Source organism: Ambystoma mexicanum, chromosome 1q, assembly GCF_040938575.1.
Source record: "Ambystoma mexicanum isolate Mex_15411 chromosome 1q, UKY_AmexF1_1, whole genome shotgun sequence".
In the NCBI taxonomy this organism is placed as follows: Eukaryota; Metazoa; Chordata; class Amphibia; order Caudata; family Ambystomatidae; genus Ambystoma; species Ambystoma mexicanum.
In genome coordinates, this window is record NC_090922.1 from 564,632,101 (window position 1) to 564,654,106 (window position 22,006).

The window sequence follows — 22,006 nt, forward strand, 5'->3', positions numbered from 1 at the left end:
CAAGGGCATCTAGAATAGTATTAGAAGAAGAAGGCTTTGATATGGGAAATGTCAGAGACAGGATCGATAAGGCCTATCAAGAAATGAAAGAAAGTAGCAAATATGGGAGTTGAGGTAAGGGGGGTCCATACTCAGCATTTCAATCAAGACACAAAGAAGAAAATCTGTTCAGTCATGAGCACAGAGCACTGTCCTTAAGCAGACTGAACTTACACAAGGGTGAAGGGGAGGATCGTCACACGTCTTGGGGACAAGAAATGCCAGATGAGCAAAGAGATCCCTTCCTTGGGGGAGAAGGAGGGAGCACAAACGCTCCTGAAGGAAGCCTGCAAATGGATAAAGAAGTAAGATGGTCAGACCTAGAGCAACCTAAGGATAGGACGCCAGATCGCGTACCATATCCAGAGCGTCCCTGAGAATGATCGTGCAGTGAGAAGGGAGAATCACTGCCATATGGGAGCAGGTTAAGAGCGCTACCAGAAAGGAGACGGTCAGGGACGATTGTCCCTCCCATGGATAGGTTAGCAATGGGAGAGGACTGCGGGTTGGGGTTTACACAGTTTCCTTTATTGGAAAAAGGGGGAGTGAGACAGCAGTATATTCAATGGCCACAGATGGATAAGGATAATTTAAGGTGCAAACTCCTGATTTTGACATTGGGGGATGGATATACGAGTTCGAGAAAATGACAGGAGGGAATACACTGGCCATAGGGGACATTAAGGGTTCCTGACAGCTATCCTTGGAGAAAGGGCTGATGACATATGAAGGAGAGCAGGGTATTCAAGTGTGACAGCGCAGAACACAGCACATGACAAAGCGCCGTTTAATAATTGCAGAGCAGATGTGTGGAGGGCTCTCAGGGTAAAGTATCCTGATACATCAGATATGGTGCAATTATGACATGTAAGATGAAGGAAGATGAAGACCCTATTGCTTACATTCAGGATATTCAAGAGCGATGGCAACTTGAAACTCGTGAACTGTGGGAAAAAAAACGGTGGCATTATTTTACCACATTTTATGTTAGGGCTTGCCCGAGCCAGTACAGGGGCAGATGAAAAAACAAGTGGCAATGGAAGTGAAACCATGGGCTGAGATGCAGCTGACAATAGTGTATCACTGTCGGCTATTGCAGGAGAAAAATAAGAAGAATGATGAAGATAGGAAAATAGAGGAAGCCAAATTAGTTCAGAAATAATTGTCAAAGTTTGCCATTCAATGGGCAGTATTGACAAGCCGAGAATGAGTGGGAATGCAGTAAGCAGTGGGTGCATTGCAGGTGAATAATCAGTGCCCGATGGACCAAGGAGGATATGGGTTCATGCTACGAGGCAGAAGTATGGTCTATAGAGGAGGAAGGGGTGGATTCCAAAATAACTAAGGTGGGTTTCAAAATACCCAAAAAGAGAATCAAAACACGCAATGAGGATTTAACCAAGGTGGACTTGTCAGATGAGCACCCCCAGTATGTTTGACTGGCGGGATGACAGGGCACATTGCGCGTATATATGGAAGCCAAGAGAATGTGCAGAATGGACAATTTTCAAGAGAGGGGACAGCTTATCCTCCACCATACAGCACACAAATGAGGGAAGGGTTTGGCCAAGATCAAACAGTATATCAAACACAAGCGCAGCAAGTGTAGCAGGCACAGCAACCAGGGCAAGTGCAAATTAATCCACTGCAAGGGCAGTCGCAACAAGCCCCCATGCAGATACAACAGTATGCCAACACGGCCCACAATAAGACAGCTCACAGGGTGACTTAATGTGTTCAGTACTATCTGTGACACCAGACGCCAAAAGGAACCAAGGGTCAATTTGGTAATAGGATGCAAATCTTTTTCTTTTTTAATAGACACTGGGGATACTCATTCATGTATATGAGAGGGAAAATATCCAATGTCGTGAATTGCCATGAATGCTCAAGGGTTCTCTGGGGCTACGAGTTGAGTTCCTTTTACTGATGAATTACCAGTCTCTATAGGAGAGTGTAACATGTCTGTTCCTTTGTTATACTCAGAAGAGACACTGGTTAATAATTTGGGAAGAGATTTAATGACAAAACCTAACATGACAATTTCATTTACTGACCAAGGCATAGTGTGTTCCACCCCACGAATACACTACATCAATGTGGGCAAATGTATACTGGCGTTCACAGGGCAAGTGGCTCTGTGGGGCGTTCCAGTAGAGCCAGAGGTTTTCATTTATGGGGTGAGCATTCTACTGACATGGCTACCTGGCTTAGTGGGAAAAACTGTGAGAATACCTGATGAGTTTTTATGTAGACCGCAGATACCTATGGATGAAGAGGGGAGACAGACTATCCCTATAGAGCTAGAAGCAGCCATAGTATGAAGGGAAATGTCGATGCTTGAGGGCACAGATGATGAGGGTAGACCATGGAGAACAGTAATAGCTCTCGAAGAAGGGTATAGGTTGACTGACATTACTGATGATGACATGTTTAGAGAAGACCAAACAGATGATGAAGCACTCGTGGGAGTACTGTGGAGTACTGCTTGGCTGCTTAGCTGCACAGCCAGTGCCTCGTGCTCAGTTTATTTTTATTTTTATTTTTGCGTGTCACGCCAACATTTCCTTGTTTCCAACAAGCAGTAAGCATTAAGATTGGCCCCTTTTTTTCTTTTTTTTCTCTCTTTTTTTAAGTATTGATTTTTGTTATTTGATATTTTTGTATGGTGCTTCTTACATTTTGTGTTAGCAAATAAGTTTCATATGTCATACACATTGAAAGCCGGTATGCCTAATACCGTTCACACGCTGCACAATCCAAGCATGACACCAATAGGTCGTGCCTTTTGCACCTCTTATAAATCCATAACTCTCACTCCTTTCCATTCAGCTCCCCGAGTAAGCTCAGAGAGCTCCCCTCCTGTGGACTCACGCGCTTCATGGAATCACGCACAATCCTCGGTACCTCAGCCCACTCTATCCACTCCTAACAGTAGACCCGCATCACATCCACTTTTGGACCTCATCATGCTTCATACCCCTCTTCCGCATACTACCATTCCGCCATGCGGAGCTCCCACCTCCTGGGGTGCTCAGTCCTTTTTGGGCGGTGAAGACATAGACCTGTCCATTCATGCTACACAGTGTGAGTCACCGATATCTATGTTTGCTAGTTCGATATCATAGCAAGATAGACTTCAGCAAGTTCGCCAGTGGTCTCCTTTGTGTATCCAACTCTGTGCAGGACTCGAGGGGCCGTTTTAGAGGTCTCTCCCCCATTGCTGCCCCCCCATGATTGAAGTGGCATTAAATGCCATTAATCTCACTTTACAGAGCCTTTTCAAACTATTCGAAGGTCTGGACGCCAAAGTCAGTAAACAAACGGTTCAAACTGATCAGCTGGCAAGTGGCTTGAAGCCTATAGATCTCATCCCCTCACTCCAGAGCGATGTCAGCCCACCAAGGATGGTTGTCCGACCGATAACATTTCTATTATCACTATCGGATCTCCACCTCTCCGACAAGTCTCAAATGAGGGCCCCTTACCATCTTTTAAAGCGATTATCACCGCAGGAGCAATTGGTGACCTTCTCCCCCCTCCTTCCCAGATTGATGATGAACGAGAGCTTATTCCCGCTACCAAATCGATACAGGACTCCTGGATAAGTGTTCCAAACACACCAGTTGTCCCTGAGTGCACTCTCCTAAGTCCACCACCAATGAAAGCACTTGTGGACAAAGTTGGGGTTGCCCAGTCTCAACAACAACAACGAAAAAATAAAAACAAAGAGAACAACTAGATCCATTATTCTCTCTTTAAAACATGCAACAAACACAAGACAATGCCAAAACACTCTAAGCTCTTTCTTCCAGACGCTCAAAGTTTCTTCCCAGACAGATACAAGTTCGAAAGAAGGGGCCCAAGTCCCCCAACTTATAGAAGAGAAAGCAGGAGCCAATCCAACTTCAGCAATGAACATGATAACTCCTATTGTCCAACAGCCACACCCACCAGTAGTAGAGACGGTGGCGTACATCCCGCCTCTATCTTATTCACCACTGAATTATTTCATTTGAGAATTACATCAATCTGATACGACCCCTCTTCCAAATCAATGTCCAAACATAAATCCTATACCACCGTCTCAGTCAGTTAAATCGACTGTGTCCTCAGGTGTAGATGAGAATTCAGCCTCTGGTCTCACCTTGGATCTCTTACATAAAGCGGTGGATAAATACTTAGCCCTACGCTTCCAACCCACACCTGACACAAACATTCCTGGACCCACTATGGCAGATCCACAGTGGCATTGTTGGTTACTACCGAATCGAGTACAGCAGAGCCTGACAGCCATACAACAACCTTTGGCCCCCATTGATGTTCCTGCGGCTCCCCCATTTGTTCACTCCAGCTCCACTGAATGTACATCCAAACTTGCATTACCTAATCAAAATACTAATGTAGAAGCTACACCTCGCCCTCTCTCATGACATACATACTCAAACAACACAAGTTGTTATTCATTAATTCTGAAATGTAGGGAGGGGAACTTTGGTACATATGACTTGAACAAGCGCAGCATGCTTAATATCTTTTCTGATTTAGTTGAATTGGAGGATATTACTTCCGCTGAGATCGAGCAAATCGAATTCATATCGAACATTACTTGTTCGGTAGTCAGGTTGTGGATTCCATCCGGGGTGGTATTAAATACAATTTGGAAGGCAAAAATGCAACTCCACGAAATGGGCTTTCTAGTGGCCCAAGGCCCGGCTCGATCAAACCCCAGAAATGAACCTCAACAGAGAAGTGCTAAAACTTATATAGGCAATACAAGTGCCCCAAACCATCCCTTAACACATGCAAGAGTGTCATAACCATCAGTGGATGTCCAATATCACTCTTTTACCATAGCCAGTTGGAATACACAGGGACACTCTCACCTGCAATCCTCACTTTACAACTTTGCCATTGAATACAATGTTATAACATTCCAAGAGACTTGATTGCTGAGTACCCCTGCCTGGAATAACTATGAAGTGGCCTCGTTGCCAGCTGTCACAGGGTATAAAGGGAGACCATCTTCAGGGCTGTTAGTGGGGGTTAATTTGAGCAGAGGTCTCTCTATCACGTCTTGGGACGCAGTGCCCCCCTTTATTCCATTGGTTAAAATTACATGTCTCGCTCACAGATTTGCCCGTATCAACATTTATTGAAATCCCCTTGGCATTAGTGATGTGACCTTTTATGCTGGGTTGACAAGATTGCTTGATGTTGTATCAACTACTTATGACATCACTGACACCACCATAGTAAGCGATCTTAATCTCGATTGCCTCCATCCTAAAGGGAAATACAATGTCGAACAGGTCAAACACTGGTCTATGTTTATGTCAGAGAGAAACTTCCACATGATTAATGGCTCAACAGCAGGTGATAGTGCAGCTCGTCCCACATGGCTAAGGGAAACGGCAAGTAGCACCATTGACTACATATACATCAATTCCACTCTGAGTGGGCAAATTCAGTCATTTGAGATCATCCCTCAAACCCACAGTGATCATAATTTACTATCACTAAAGATTCAGTGGGTTCCTATCATTTCTGATAGACAGCTGTTACCCCAACATTTGGTAGTCAACAATGCGAAAACCTGTTTCCGTTCGTCAGAGTCGAATCTAATTATATTGAAGCGAATGATCGAGCGAAACAACAAAGCACTAACTCCTGTTCATTATCCAAATTTACTATTACCATTTAGAAATGTAAGTAAGGTTTCCAACCAGGTGTATCCACTACACAACCATATGTTTAGCCTCGAAATCAAAACAACGAAGGCACAATACCAACGTGAAAAGAGACTTATTCTGTTATCGAAACATCCAATGCAGAGACAACAGTTGAAAACTGCCAAGTGTCGTTATCACAATTGGCTTTGTCAATTCCGAGCACACCTCCTACAAAATGATAGTGAACAAATGTTGAGGTTGCTGTCTAATAAAAACTCTGCAGAGACATGGACCATTTTCAATCGTTGTACTCATCATTATCAGTCTGTATTGCAGTCACATATAGTTTTAGAGGCCCAATGGATCTCTCATTATGCTACCTTATATGCAGATCCTAATTTTACAAATTATTCTCTTGCTGTAGAGACCACAGACCAATGTATAGTCAAATGTCATCCAACAATTATTGAAGAATATATTGGTAAGATCAGCTCATCTCGTGCCATGGGCCCTGATGGTCTCAACAACTTCATGTTTAAAACAAATCCATCAGCTTGGGCTGCAATTTTGTGAAAGACATCTATAATTGTCCCAATCCACAAACAAGGTGATCATACCCAACCCGCCAATTATAGACCGATTGCGCTTTTAGATGTGCCAGGCAAGCTCTTTGCCAAGTTAATCCTATGTGATTTTAATGCATGGACCAGGGCCTCCAATTAAAGAGATCCCTTCCAGACAGGCTTCTTAGCAGGCATGGGCACCAATATAAACCTGTTGTGCCTTAACGCCATAAAAGCCCAATGCTTAACACTAAAGCAATCAGTGTATTTCGCCTTCGTTGATTTACACACAGCCTTTGATGCCATATCTAGGCCTCTCTTAATATCCAAACTTAAGCGTGATAATTGTCCTCAGACCTTACTAGAAATTATCTTTTTGCTTCATTCTCAAATGTCAATTCGAATTAGATTGACTATGGAAGGTCTTTTTTCCGCACCAATTATCACTGCCCGTGGCCTTAAACAAGGGTGTCTGCTTGCTTCAGCAATCTTTAACTAATTTTTTAAACAACGTCAGACAGATCTTTGCTCCAGCGGCCTCCGACTCTCCAAATTTGAATGAGAATTTGATTCAGACTCTCATGTATGCGGACGATTTAGTCCTCCTCTCTAAAACTCCCAGGGCCCTACAAAAACTGCTTGATGAATTGAATGCATTTATCGAACAAAATGAGCTGTGTATTAATACTAAAAAAAAAATTGCTTTTCAGCTAAGCAACTTGGCACAAATAAATGTGTATGATCGATCAATCAAACCAAACTGTTAGTAGTCTCAAACTAAACGTACTTGGGTATGGTGTTCGAAGGCTCTGTGGTGCCCAAAGGTCATCAAGATGCAGTGACTCAGAAATTGGCCACAGCGATCTCTCAAACCAAAGTTATATTACATTGTTATGGTGCTTTCACACTTAAACCAGCTGTTTTATACTGGAATCAAAAAGTGGTCCCATGCATTTGGTATGGCCTTGAAACACAAGCAATGTGCTCTAACGAGTCTCTTAGAGGCTAAGTTTTGGAGAGGTGTACATAACCTGCCACAGTGAGTTCCGGGGCCATGGCTACGCTATGAAATGGGGCTAACTTCTTTACATGCGCAATATCAATGGAACGTATGTGCTCTGTTTCGTAAATGTTTATTGTCCACCGACAACAATAACTTGTTAAAATACTTATCAAACTATGTCTTTGCCACCAATCACAAATTTGTGAAAGATTGGCTGAAAGGCGTATATTCCATTTTGATGTGTGCTGATGTGTCTCTTGAGGTATTAATGACAAATCCTGATGAAGCCAACTCATCACGAGTTGGGCTGTAGCCCTTAAATGCGGTGGTAACGGTATTACCACTGCATTTAAGGGCTGGTCCTATCACGAGTTGGGCACTAAATGGGCTGTTTTACCTCCAGCCTTTCCCTGGAGGTGAAAATCCCCTGTTTTCGGCTGTATTAATGCCAGCTGTATTAGCCCGCATAATTAGCGCTGAAAATGCCCCATTGAATCCAATGGACCAAATGGGGAATGGGGAATTACCGTTAACACCCAACCCGTGATCCGGCTGTAATACCGCCGGACCGGTCGGTGCTAGGGCTATTACAGTCGGGCGGTATTACAGCCGGGATACAGCTCAACTCGTGATGAGGCCCAAAGTCTTAATCTACCGGTATGATTCGATTAACACAAGAACTGCATTCCTAGAATATAAGGATGTAGCGTTCCAGAGGTTCAGACACAATAATCTTGGGTGTCCGGAACCATATCTTTTAAAATTTCCTTCAGCTAAAATATGTTCTGGCATTCTTCGCTTGCGCTTTAACCTCTGGCACACTAGGGAAATCCTTGTGAGGCGTAAATTGATCCCCAAAGAATTGCACTACTGCCGGTTCTGTCTAAATGAATCAACGAAAGAAACCTTAGAGCATCTAGTGTCATTATGTCCAGCACTGATATGTGAGCGTTTGAAATGTTTTAGACAGCGCTGTATCCATTTAGGAATGTCGGACAGCGAGGAAAGATGGAGTGCTTTACTGTGTACCAATAATGTATCCATTCAAATAGCAATGGTGATTTTTTTATTCCTGCTGAAATTGGATTCATAGATCTTATTTTATTTATAGCCAGCTAATTGTCAAACTTATTTTAGATTTACTCTGTTATTTTCTCATTTATGATGTTAACTGTTGCTAAGGTTTCTATGAACTAGATTTGAATTGTGTTTGATTGTTTAATTCTAGTTTGTTTGTAAACTCTTTTGTCTTGTATTGAAAAGGTGATTTAATTCAGCTGATTCAATAAAAATAAAAAAAATTAAAAAATGATGAAGTAGTGTTCCTTATGAGCATTACATACTGGATAAGAATAGAGAAGAGGGAAATCCCACAGCGAATAGCAATAATGCAGTAGTGACCAGCATTTTTTTGAGGAGGACTTGGAAAAGGTGCCAAGTGTCCTATGGGCCACAAGCCCTTATGACGTAGGTCTGTTAACAGGGGTATGGGAAGTTAAAATAAAGCTGAAGGCAGGGGCAATTTTAACTCGAGCAAGACAAAAGACCATGTCTCGAGAGGCTGATGAAGGTATATTTTAGACTATCTCAGCACTGATGAAACAAGGTATTCTGGTACCATCGGAACTATCGTGCAATACTGCGGTGTATCCGATCAAAAAATCTAAGGGAGGGTCGTGGACATTTATACAAGATATGAGACTGATTAAGCAGATTGTAGATGCAGAGTTTCCTTTAGTTCCTAATCCAGCAGTGATACTATGTAGTATCCCAGTGGAAGCTCGAGATTTTACGGTGATTGATTAGAAGAATGCATTTTTCTCGATCCCATTGCACAAAGATTCACAAGACTTGACTTCCTTTACGTTGCGCCAAACTCGACTGAAACATATTCGTTTACCCCAGTGGTACTGTGAGTCTCCATCGATCTTTAACAGAGTGCTACAGATGGATCTAGGCAAAATTGATCTTAAGAGTGCAGTGATACAGTACGTAGATAACATTTTAATTTGGAGCACGACAGAAGATGAGTGCAGGCAAGACTCGATTCAGTTGATGACCATTCTAGCACACAAGTGTAACGCTCACCTTGTATCCACAGGGACATCACCCGACTGGTCTGGAACGCTTCTGAGACGGATGCACCTTCCCCGGGGACTCGCGCTGCCGTGGCCTTAGTCTGGAAGACAGGAGTTAAGTTTTAGCCACAACACCTTCTCTCGGGGCCCACCTCCCAAGTGTTCCCCTTGTGACCACCTTGGAACCTCTCTCACCTTGTATTTCGATAAGGTGCGCTCTCCGTCCTGCCGTTCTGTGCAGGGGTGTGTCATGGCTCGGCACCTTTCCGCCGAGTTACTTCACTGGAGTGGGCCCGGGACTCCAGGCTGGCTGCGACTCCACTCTTGAGGTAAGTCTTTAGTTTTTGTAAATGATGAGTGTCTGCAATTGTAGTTGCCCTGTTGACCTTCTCCTTCTCTTGTTAATGCAGAAGGGGTGATGGAGACGTCAAGCTGATGAAGAGGGCTGTGCTCGAGTATGTAAGAGAATGCGCAAGGCGCAGCACTATGAGCGTCTTTGAATGAGGCTAACCTGTGCTATCCTTCCTTACAGGTCGCCAAGAAGTTCCTGGAAGAAATGTGGCCAGATGGAAGTGGAGCATAGAATGGAAGATGTCCGGTCGGCGGTAGATTTGCAGGAGAGCTTTGGTGAGTAAGCGGAGCCTGGAGGCAATGGAATCGGGAGATGAACGCTTACTAACTGTCCTCTTCTTGTCTCTCCTCTCTAAGATGTTGTAAGTGGAAGAAGACGAGTTCCAGGGAAGGTTCCGGATTGATCGAGGAGCTGGATGCAGAACAGGTAAGGATGAATAACGGTCTTCTTCTTCTGGACTGAGGAAATGAAGGAAGGGTTTGAGGAGTTGAAAAAATCAATTTGTGCAGCTCCTGTTTTGGGAATACCCAATTATGCTGAGGAATTGTATTTATTTTCACACACAAATGGGACAGTCATGACGGCAGTACTTACACAGAGAACAACATTGTGGTACAAAAAATGTGCGTATTACAGTGGGATTTTAGACCTAGTGATAAGAGGACATTTTCCTTGCGAACAGTCATTGGCAGCAGCTACGTTCACCATCGAGAAGTCTACAAGTATTGTCATGGGCTGCTGTATGACCCTCTTCGTGGAGCATGCTCTGTTTGCAAAAGCCCAATGGTACATTGACATCCCAAAGAGCTTCCACCTATAAAGTAATAATTTCTAACCCAACGATCATAATTGTCTCTTGTGGAAACGAAGCCGCAGATGTAGAAGCCAAATGGATTGCATATTCTCCTGATATTTCGTTAGCGAGAGAGTAGTCACAACCATGATGATGTAAGAAGGGTTTAATAAGTTACCAATGACTCAATTAATGGAGATTCAAGGAAGTGCACCGCAAGAAGAGCAGGAATTGTGGAAGCAAAGGGGGTGTTCTTTATCTCCCACACAGACATTATGGCACCAGGATAGCACTGGAAAGCCGGTGATGCCAGTAGCATTATTAAAAATAGAGCTTGAACAGCTACATTACCCCACACATGTAACAACATAGAGTCTTGCTGCAATGATTGCGGAAAACTGGTTCATTCCGAATTTGTTAGAACATGTTGCATTCTTTATAGTGAATTGCATCATGTGTCAAAAGTTTACTGCTTGGCATACAGTAAGAATGATTAGATGAGTAATACCTCGACCAAATGGTCCTTTTCAGCATTACATATTGATTATGTTGATATGCTGCAAAAATGTAATGGATATATGTATCTGATAGTGGTTTGTCCCTTCTCTAGGCGGATCGCGGCAGGTCCATGCACACACCCAGATGCCACTTGTGCAGCAAAGTTTCTAGTATGCAAAGTCTTTCTGAGATGGGGTGCGTGTGAAGTGCTGAGATCTGACAATGGGCCACATTTTGTAATGAGGTGTTTGAACAGATAGGGCTTCTATTGAACATTAAACATAGGTTTTCTTCTGCTTATCACCCACACGTGAACAGAATATGTGAGAGACTCAACGGCCTCTTTAAAAAAAGGATTGCCAAAGTAAAATTGACTTTGAAGAGGGAATGGCTATATTGCCTACCCTTAGCTTTATATGCCCTTCATAATCAGCCTGATTCAGACCACCAACTCACCCCTCACAAACTAGTGACAGGGTGGCGAATGAGAATGCCTCTTACACCTCCATCGAGGAGTAGAAGTGATGCCCATAGTACAGCTAAATTGTTAGGTGATGAATTGAATAACTATTTGACATGTATGACCTCTAGCATCTCTCGCATTTCAGATCAACTCAAGCGTCAGGGGGGTCAGTCTCAGAGCACAGATGAAGACAATTCAGCAACCAGATCACTCAAACGTTTATCTGCACCCAAATTGTTTGTTGGATATCTTGTCCTAATTAAAAACTTTACCTGAAAGTGGCACAGGCCACGATTTTATGGCCCCTTTTGCATTGACAATATAACCCCATCAGCAGGTGAGCTTGGCTTCACTTAGGAGACATGAAGATGTGCAAAGGCGAGACTGCCCCTCTCACTGTTGCCGATTCAGAAGCAAGACAAGAAGAAAGATGTCATTGTGTGCAGACTCAATCGATGATGAAGAAGAAGGATGATAAGGGGACCAGCTGATAAATGCAGATTTTGCATTTGGACTAAGACTCAATTGAACACTCCTTATAGATATTATAGCATGAGTGCAAACCCTTGCTAAGGGTCTTAGGAATCTTGAAAAATGTACTTTAGAATTATATTGACAAATCAAAGTTATGCCTAAATGACAGTTTCTAATCAGAAACTGGAAACGTGCTCAGTATCCAGATTCATTTTGTGGTGCATATCTGTTCTAAGTGATTAGATCCATGGTGTTGACTGATAGTGATGAGCATAGGCTTGTGCTTGCTGTTTTTGTATTCATCCATCAAGCTTATCCTGCTCTTGTCAGAAGATACATTGATATTCATACCTTTTTACAGGATCCTACAAATGGCCCCCATTGCAATCATTGAACAAATACTGCAACTGCAGGATTACATTGATTTGGTAAAGTGTATTAAAATGAGGAATTTGGAAGCTGACACGGTTCTAGAGAATGAACGACAAATGCCAAAATGTCACAAAAGGTGGCTACCTATGTTTTGGTGTATAATGTATTCTTGCAAGTTGACACTCTTTGTCTTTCTATTTCTCATTTTTCACAGTCTCTATTACATTAGTACTTGTGCTGAGGCAGAAGCAATTATGCTTCCCTCTAGTATGGGAACTGCCGCTGATTTGCCCATTACCACTGAGATAGAAACTCACGTAATGTCCCCCAATGGGAGAGCTGCTTTAGAACTGTTTCCATATGTCACAACCCTTATGTTTGGGAGGTGTAAGAGAAGTGCAGAAGAAGATAACAAAGGGATAAATGCCTATTTAGACAATGCAGCACACGTGGGTAATAACATGTGGTATCAACACATGAAAAATGTGGGGGAAAGAACATCTAAGGGAAGTTGCTACGTCTACTTTCTCATACCCTATGCCATGAATGCAGCACAAACTTTCATTTCTAGAAACATTCCGTAGCACAATGCCAGGTGCCTTGTTCACCTTGCAGCAACTATGACTCGGGGACAATTTCAGTGAAGTTGGGCCACTTTACGATGGAGATTGAAATGGTCGTTTCCATTTCAGGATGATTATACCAAGACGTCACAAATGGAAAAACAACCTGGATGGGAGAGCAAGATGCTTCTGTATCTTGCAGGCGGACAGGAAAAAATTGTCATAAAAGACTTGTAGAGAATGAACTGTCCTGATATAACAGAGATAGCTGGATCACCTGGATGTTGGGAACAAACTCAATTCTTGGTTTATAGACAAGTAAAATCTAAGAAGGGATGGGAAGCAGGAATCATGTCCTGTGCAGCTCATCTACTGAAGCCAGAATATGTGCAAGAAGTACAAAAAGTAAACAATGGGTGTTTGAAGTCATGGGTGAAACCTGCCAAATTACTGACATGGGTGGAGAACGAATCAGGTCCAATGATAGTGATTCCATTTCTGAATGCATCATTGTGTTTCCGAAGAGAAGGACACATTTGTGTGGGAGATAATAAAGGCTGTAGAACTACAGTTGATGTCTCCAAAATGGGAGCAGGGACAGCTGTTCTTATGGATCGATATTGGACTTGTGGGTCCAGAGCCTACATGAAGTTGCCCAAGGACTGGGGAGGAACGTGTTCCTTGATGGTCATCCATGTTGCAGCATTAGTAATTCCTCAGAACGACCTGAATATTGGAGAATTTCAAAACAGAGATGCCCATTTGAGGAAGAGAAGAGCGCATGAATTTCTCAATCAAACTAGAAGAGAGAACTACTTCTCTGCACAATCAATAGAAGCCTTTTAGGCTATTCCCTATGAGCACAAGTTGTTAGCCATACTGCTTCAATATTTACGACTATCTTTATGCCTGTTATTCAGACAATCGGCAATGACAAATGGTTGCAGATTACCAGATGGGAGCCTTTGCAGACAATTAATACTACCATAAAGGGATTCAACGCTATCAAGGAGGAGCTGAGGGCCATACGGCTGAGGACTCCGCAGAACAAATATGTCCTTGACATTATCACTTCGATGGAAGGAGGAGTTTGCGCCAAAATCGGGCTATCATGTTGCACATTCATACCTTCTCATGATGATGAGAATGGGACTTTGACAGAGGCCATAACGTTGCTGAAAAACCTGCATACCAAGATGGAGGAAGAGACAGAGGACATTATAGATGACAGCTGGTTCGCATAATTTCTCACGGATTCCGCAGTGGATGTCAAACATTTTCAAGTTCCTTGGAGCACTATTGCTCATGGTGATGTTCATATTTTTTATAATCAAGATAATAGTCGCACAGTGTAAAAAGACAGCAAAGAAAGCAGTAGGAACGAAGATCATGATTGATGTTGAATCAGGGTTTGGACCCAAAGAGTTGACTGATGAAGATGTCAGAAAATACATAGAGGCTAGCATCGTAGCACCTGAAGGAACGAAGTTCCTGTATCTGAAAAATCACAAGAACTACGTGGGACGATGGGTCTATTGTAATCCGAATGGACAGTGCAGTTACATGACCTAGTGTGTAGATGAACATGTTAAATCGTCCGGGTCCCTGAAGGGAGTGATGAGGATCTGGACCCTGAAGAAACACTTCTATAAACAAAGGTATCAAAATGTGGAGACTGGTGAAATGATGGTCAATGACTCGACCAGAGGGGGGAGTGCAGAGGAGCAGCCGCATGCCTCTGGAGGAACGTCCCACCGCTACTACCTATATGCTGGGAGCCTGAAATTGTGCCATGTTTGACTCCAGCAGTTGTGACCATTCACCAGTGAATCGTCGAGAAATGATACCCTCAGAGAAAACCCTATCAGATGTACTCCCAAAGAGATGACAATCCGATGGACGAGCGCCCCAAAGGAATATGAAAATGAGAGAAAGAGGAGCTGGTTATGTCAAAAGAAGCGAGTGTGATGCACAGAGAAGACTGGCCAAAGAAGAACATGTATGATCCTTATAGAAACTGATGACAAAATAAAGAACCAAGTGAACACTCATATGAGAAAAGAAGATTGTATGTGTGAGAAGCACTGCAGAAACTGCAAGCCGTTTTATAACTGTACAGATGCAGCATCGCAAGTACATCAAGTAATCTTAGAAGCTGGCTATAAGTAGTGAATAGACTGCAGGCGATGCCGCCATTGTATAGAAGCTGGACATCAGTGTTAAAACTTTAGTAAGTTCAAAACCCGCCAAGAAAGAAGGATCTAAAGCTGTGCCGCAGCAAAGAATTAGCCAAGATCGTGGAGGAGTCGAGAAGGGCTGCCTGGCCTGGTATCAAGGCTGAAGCAGCCAAGACTGGTTATCTACCCTTGAAGGCAGTGAATGTGAGATGCTGAATCATCCCTTGTTAAGGTACGAAGGAAGAACACCAGGAGTGCCAAGTTGTATTCATTTAAGAAAATTAAATGCTGCAAAATTGTTCCAAAGTGTGGTCTCCTATCACGTGAGCCAAGGATGAAAATAGAAGCTGAGCATGGAGCTCCAGAACAACGATAGCACATGCTCACACTCCCTTATATTCCCAGAGATGAGAATACACAGCAAGGCCAAGTTCAAAGACAATGTTCATGGCAGAAGGCATGGGTGATGGGAGACATTGGGCTAATTGGGTGGAGAGGTAAAGTTATGTTCACCTCCTGGCACCTGGGTATGAACTTAAGTGCTGCTAGTGATCCGAATGTTCCAGACTGGCACGAGCGTGCCAACCAATTGTAGAGGGCCATATAATGAAGGGCCTTATAGTTTGAGAGCCAATAATATATTGTATACTTAATAATGATGAAGATGGCTTGCACTAGAGGTGGGCATAAGTTGTCCACCTGACAGTAGATGTCCAATCACAAACCAACCCCTTATAGAAAGTATACTTAGATGTTCCCCTTGAACGTATCACAACCCCCATAGGTTTCTCTTAGTTGCCACGTAGTGTGACGTTACGTTTAACGATTTCTGCTATAAAAAGTAATTTCTTATGAAATGCATTGAGTTGACTTGTGCAGCATCCGTTGATGTCCGTTTTAACTCCCTGTTTTAGACAATTGATATTAGAACAGAAGACACTTTGCCAACTTCCTGAGTTGGCTCAATTATTTGTTGTTAGAGTTATTCTGCATCCCATCCATTGCATGCATGCAATCCAAAGGGCTCTAACGCTCAAGGGTACGGAATTAGTAACTTGTTCTAGGGTAATCATCTCTGTCAGTTCTTCTACGGATTTGTTATTAGTCCATAGGGCCACCATTTTTTTGACATGTTCACCCAGCTCTAAAAGTTTAACCTAATGGTTTGTAATTTCTGCTGATAAAAATTGCAGGTCTGCCCCACTCTTTTTAACAACCCTTCCTTGATGGACGGAAAGGTGGCTCCCTGTGCAAGGTTACGTAGTTGATAGGACGTTTGTAGTTTGTCTTTCAACAACGGACCCAAATAGCATCTTTTAAGGTTCTCTTCCCATCCCAGTTGTTCAGCCAGACGTTCGAAGTTTAGAAAATAAAATCCTAAATCTTCGCCTTCAGGATATGGTTGAAGTACGCCCTGTGGTAGTAACGGTCTCGCCTGCAATTCAATGAATCTAGTTACATTTTCTTGGTGTCTATTTTCGGCCTGTATCTGATAGGCCACCAGTTGGGTGATGACATTGGCTAGTTCAGCCATTTCTTCCAGGGTGTAAGGGTTCCTTCTGTGTTGTCTGAATCAGAAAAGAAACAACGCTTGACTCCCTCGGATAAGCTTTCAAAATCCTCTGAGTCTTCTGATTCTGAGTCTGTCGAATGAGTGGACTTTGGTAAATTAATCTTTAACCCTGATGGTCCCGTGACAGATGATGACTGGGTTCCATGAAAAAAAGGCCTCAGAGGGAGGGGGATTCAGAGCACTAGGTATGATAAAAGAAAAGACAGGCGGAACTTTTAGGATTATTCGGTCACAAGGTTGTATGTTGTAATGGGAGAGAGGAAGGGTGTCTAGCAACACTTGAGTTTTAAAGAACACATCCTGTTGACCAGGTGGGACAAGCAGTTGTGAGGACAACACCTCTTTCAGTGTGGATACGAGTCTAGGAGATCAACATTTTATTTTCCCCTTCTGGTGCTACCACAATTATTAGCATAGATTTCAGTTTGGATCAGTTGAATCACATCCCACTACTGACACCATATCTGAGGAACTTATGGTGGCAACAGTAAAGACAGACACAAATGATCACAATTTAAAGGTGTTTATTAAACTGTATAATGGGTGAGAAAAACACCTAATCTAATCCTAAATCTAAGATGGAAGCAAGCTACGACCATCAAATAATAGTAAGGCAGTCCTAGTGGCGTCTTATCAAATAAAAAGGGCCTGTACTAAAAAAAAACTATTGCCAATCCTTACAACTAAATTACAAAGTAGTGTGGGATAATGTTCACAAGAAAAGAAAGAAGTGTTCTCCAAATGATCAATCAGGATAGTAGGGCCGGGGTCTCCCTTCCCCATGTTTTTAGCATCGGACAAGGCAGGACCTTTGAGCACAGCACACTCCTGGACCTCGCCAGCATGAGGTTACAGTTCCTTTCAACGATGCCAGGACCTTCTGGGGCCAAGTCCCTTTCATGTACAGTCTCTTGCCTTAGAAGGCCTGCTGGACCATAAACAATAAACAAACAAAAGTTCCTTTGATAATCTTTCACGTTGGGCGATTACTCTTTGGCCTTTGGATCCCCTCAGCCGGGCTCAGATCCTTCTTGCAACATTAGCCTCCCTCAGCCGAGTTCACTACGGCCTTTGCCTCAAAACATAACAATCAAAAAGTCTCAATGTCTTCGCAGGCATCCCTCAGTCGGGTTCACATTTGCCCATACCAAAGTACACAATCTCATCAGAAAGTGGGGGTTCCATTCCCCTAGCTTCCTCTTGGCATCCCTCCATCGGGTTTACACTTGCCACAGTTCACAGGACCCCTTAGGGTTTTCCCTTTACCTAAGTTCAGGTCACAGCCCCCAGTTAGGCTTTCCTTAAAACCCCTAGCCAGGCTTCCCTTAAAGCCCCCAGACAGGCTTCACACAGTTCTATTAATACCTTGTTCTCGGGTGCGTCACTGGTTACCATGATTTGTCGGCATCCCTCAGTCGGGTTCACATTTGCCAATTCCACAGTTCACTCTTCCCTCAATGTGTCAAAGACTTTCGAGTGTACGAGGGGTTTTCTCAGCCCTCGTAGGACCACTTCGACACTTCACGCCGGCCTCTCCTAATGCCTCTTGGTGCTTGTAGTTTCAACAAAACAACACAACCCAAAAAAGCTTCAGTCAGAGTCCTTCAAATGAGCGCCCCCGCCACGCTGGACCACTCTGCTTCTGGACCTTTTTCTAGGATTTCTTTAAAGTTCAATGATACAAGTTCTGTGTGCAACAATGTTCCCCCCTGCAACCTTGGGCCTAGCACAGTTCGGTTTACTATCAGTCTTCTCCGACTCACCGGCTGTGGTGAACTGTTGGAACTTCTTGTCTCGGGAGTCAAGGACGGCACCATAGCGGCAAGCGCTTCTCACTGCTTTGGCTATTGGGTGCGGGAGTGCCCCGTGTGCCACTGACACCTGTCACAGCAGACACCAGCTGGACTTCCTGGTACCACCAGGTCTCCACGCCCTTCTCCTCCATTTGAACTTCTGGTCCAGGATAGCTGTTTCTTCGTGCTTTCGGCCTTGCTCAAAGTACCCCACAAGCAGGTGATCCTACGACCCTGGTCCCCCTCCAGGAACTGGATCCAATAGCGATGGCCATTTCCTGGCCACCTGGATGGCAGATCTCTGCGGACTAGTAAGTGAGACACCTTCAGGTTCTCACACCACACACAACCACGTTGCCACTTGCAGTACACGCCTTAGCTACCAATAGTGATGCCTGACCCACAAATTCCTCGAAGATCATAGGTTTTGGGTTCTAATACATATTTGTAGTGACAGGGACCACCCTTCAACCTTTCCCACACTCTTGCCAGTTTTTGCAGGATTCCATTGCATAGATACCATTTGCATAAGCGGGTTTGGATTTACTTTGTTTTTTACAGTTAGCCCTGGGCTAATTCTCACTGCCACCAATGATCCGACTGTGGCCTGCCTTTCAAGCCACGGTTTGCTAGGTTTAGTGAAACTGTGAAGCCATCAAGGACTGGCACAGTTCTAAGCCACGTTACCTGCAAACAAATGATATCAAAACTGTCCAGATCTATGTCCCCTTTATTGAAGAGATGCACATATCGCCTCTTATTCCAGGATGCCAGAGTCCACAAGCTGGGCTTCCCTTTCCCCATTTGCTGTCAAAAATGGGACTGTTGTTGAGATCCCTGGAAGGCTATATCTTGTTTCTTATGGAAAAACGCCAAACATTGTTTTTTTGTTTTTTCTCCCACACCAAAGCTTGGATGCTAAAGGGCAGCCGCTGCCTCACCTTCTCCTCCTGAGTTTCAAAACGATGGGCAGCTTTTTCCTGCAGACACTGCAGTCGTGCCGACCCCCATTATCTTCTGTCAGTTTGCTGGGATGGATTTGATCGAGCTTCTCCCCTATCAGCTCCATTAGCTAGGGCCTTGATCAACGAAGGAACATCCAGCATTCCCTGATCTTCCGATACTGGAGTCAAATCAAAGCCCAGCATCTGTAAACTACAGCTCGCTGCCAGTAGGGTGTGTTTCACCACTGCTGAATAGATGTGAAGAAACACTGCATCCATTCGCACTTCATCAACAAATTTGCTTACTTGGAGATCTTCTGATAGGACTTGTCGCAGGCGCGGAATGCAATTGAGCAGGGCCATGATGTTTCTTCGATTTAATATTACAGCCTCGTTAAGATCAATGAGTCTTTCCAATCTCAGGCACCTATGCCCCTCTTTTGGATGCCATAATGTTTGTCTTCTAAGGTTTCGGGATTCAGACTCAAACCCCTCTTTCACCTCCACCCTCCATGTCAGCATATTTTCTTCGAAGGATCTTTCATATTGGCTACCTTCTTCCGGCATGGCTGCTTTGAAGACTTCTGCTTCAATTCCTTTGGCATTGGGCTTAGCCCACGTCTCAAATAAGGGGGCTTGAGTCTGGTCTTCCAGCACTTTACGTAACTTATTTTGCCATTTCTGAGATGTTTCAGGAACCACTATTCCATGCTGGGCAAAGATGGCTTTTCCATATTTTGAGCGTTCCACTTTGTCATGAGCCGTTCTTAATCCAGGGATACTAGGGTCCACAGGATCAACATTCATAGGTGACTCTCAAGATTCCGGCCCCTCCCAAGCTTATCACTGGGGGCTCTCATTTTGTTCATCCGAGCTCATCGTGTAAATTGACCAGATTATAGATCCATCATGCGTCGCAGAATTTCTCACCAATGCCCCTTCCTTGGTTAAATCCTTCAGCACATTACCTTCTTCTGCAATTTCATCAATCTGAACTCTCATGTTCTCCATCCCTGTCCCTGCATCCCTCAGATTTCCACCACTCTTTCCCTTGTTCCAGTGGAGTGGGTTGGCTTCCTGCTCGGAGTGAAGGGCACCAACCTCCACAATTGACTGCACTGATTGTTTGGCTTTTTGAATTCTCTTCTTCTGTTGCCTTTCTTTTCCAGACTTTTTCCTATCTCTCCAGGCAAATAGTGGGTAGACCGCTACAGAATCGTGGCTTTCAGCCAGATCAACGGGTTCTGTAGCTTCTATTAATATAGGTTAATCAACCTTTTTTAAGGCATTTCCCATTCCCAGCGTGGTCAGCCTTCGATTTCCAAGCTCTTCAGTTACATTTGACTCTATTGACGGCTTGCAGGTAGTAGTGGTAGACTCCACCATTTGGGCCTCATCTCTGATGGATGTTGGACATACAATATCTTTATGGAGGTGATTGGTCCGAACCTGTGTCCCCACTGACACTGTCTGTTGTACCATAAAGCTTTCTGGTGTACAGCTTGTTTCTGTATTCCGGGTTTCAATTCCATTCTTTGAGCCTTCGTTCTTCCGCGATATAGGGTATTAGTGATGAAAACCTCAATGAAAAAAACATTACTGTACAGCATTGCTAGTAATGTAGCTTGGTCTTTAAGGGTATCATTGATAGCCTCATACATTTTCAGAAAGGGAGCTACTGCCAAGGTCAGCATAGACATCCCGCTGCTGAAGTCTGTTCTGGGGTGATCTTTTCCATTGTGGTGGATGGGTTTTGCTGTAGACTGCTTCCCACCTTCATGATCTCTTGATTTTAAAGGGGTTCTTACCAGCCCGTTCGATTACAGGGTCCGTTACCAGCGTTCCTGGCGTTTGCAGGATGTCTTTCCCCAGCTCTCCTAATGTTTTGCCCAATTTGTCATACATGGCTTCAATTTCCACCTCCATTGCAGGACACACCTTCTCGAGCTCCAGTGGGGCAATCTTCCTTCTACTTTTCGGTGATCGTCTAGATTTCGACAGTTTGATCATGTCTTATTCTGGCAATGTCTCTCTTCAGAGAACGTTCCATTGCCTTATCTCCAGCCTTAACGTTGTTAAAAGCTGACTGATCTGGTATGCTTGTTTGTTGACGTTGGGTTGGTTGAGCATCGTCGTCACTGTTCACAGCTTTTTTAGGGACCGGTTTGCTCAGCGGCCAAACTGGTTTAAAAGCCACAGGGGTAGATACAGCAAATACCGGTGGGGGCCCTTGGTAAAACCATTTCCCCCGTGAGCTCTCTAATATGGCTGTTGATCCCGCCACTGCCAAAAGTTGGTACATGGGTCAATACCAGACCTTCACTTCCATCCACAGAGGCTCCTCCGCCCATTCCCTCCAGAATTTCTACATTTGGCAAATCGCCTTTATCATTAGGCCAGCTCTTCCTTTTGCTCCACTCCACTGCGGCCAACGTTACATGTCCTCTGGTTGGGGTACATTTCCCAGAAGTGTGCCGGCAAAGTTGGGAGCAGGTCCACCAACCATTTCCACCTTCATGCTCTCATTTTGCAATTCAGCTAATTCTCTGGCGTTCAGACTGTTATGCGCCAAAAACACTTGTGGCTCGCCTGTTACAGATAATTAATGTTTGCTGTGGCGACTGAAGGTCTGGTTTGTTGTTTAACTCC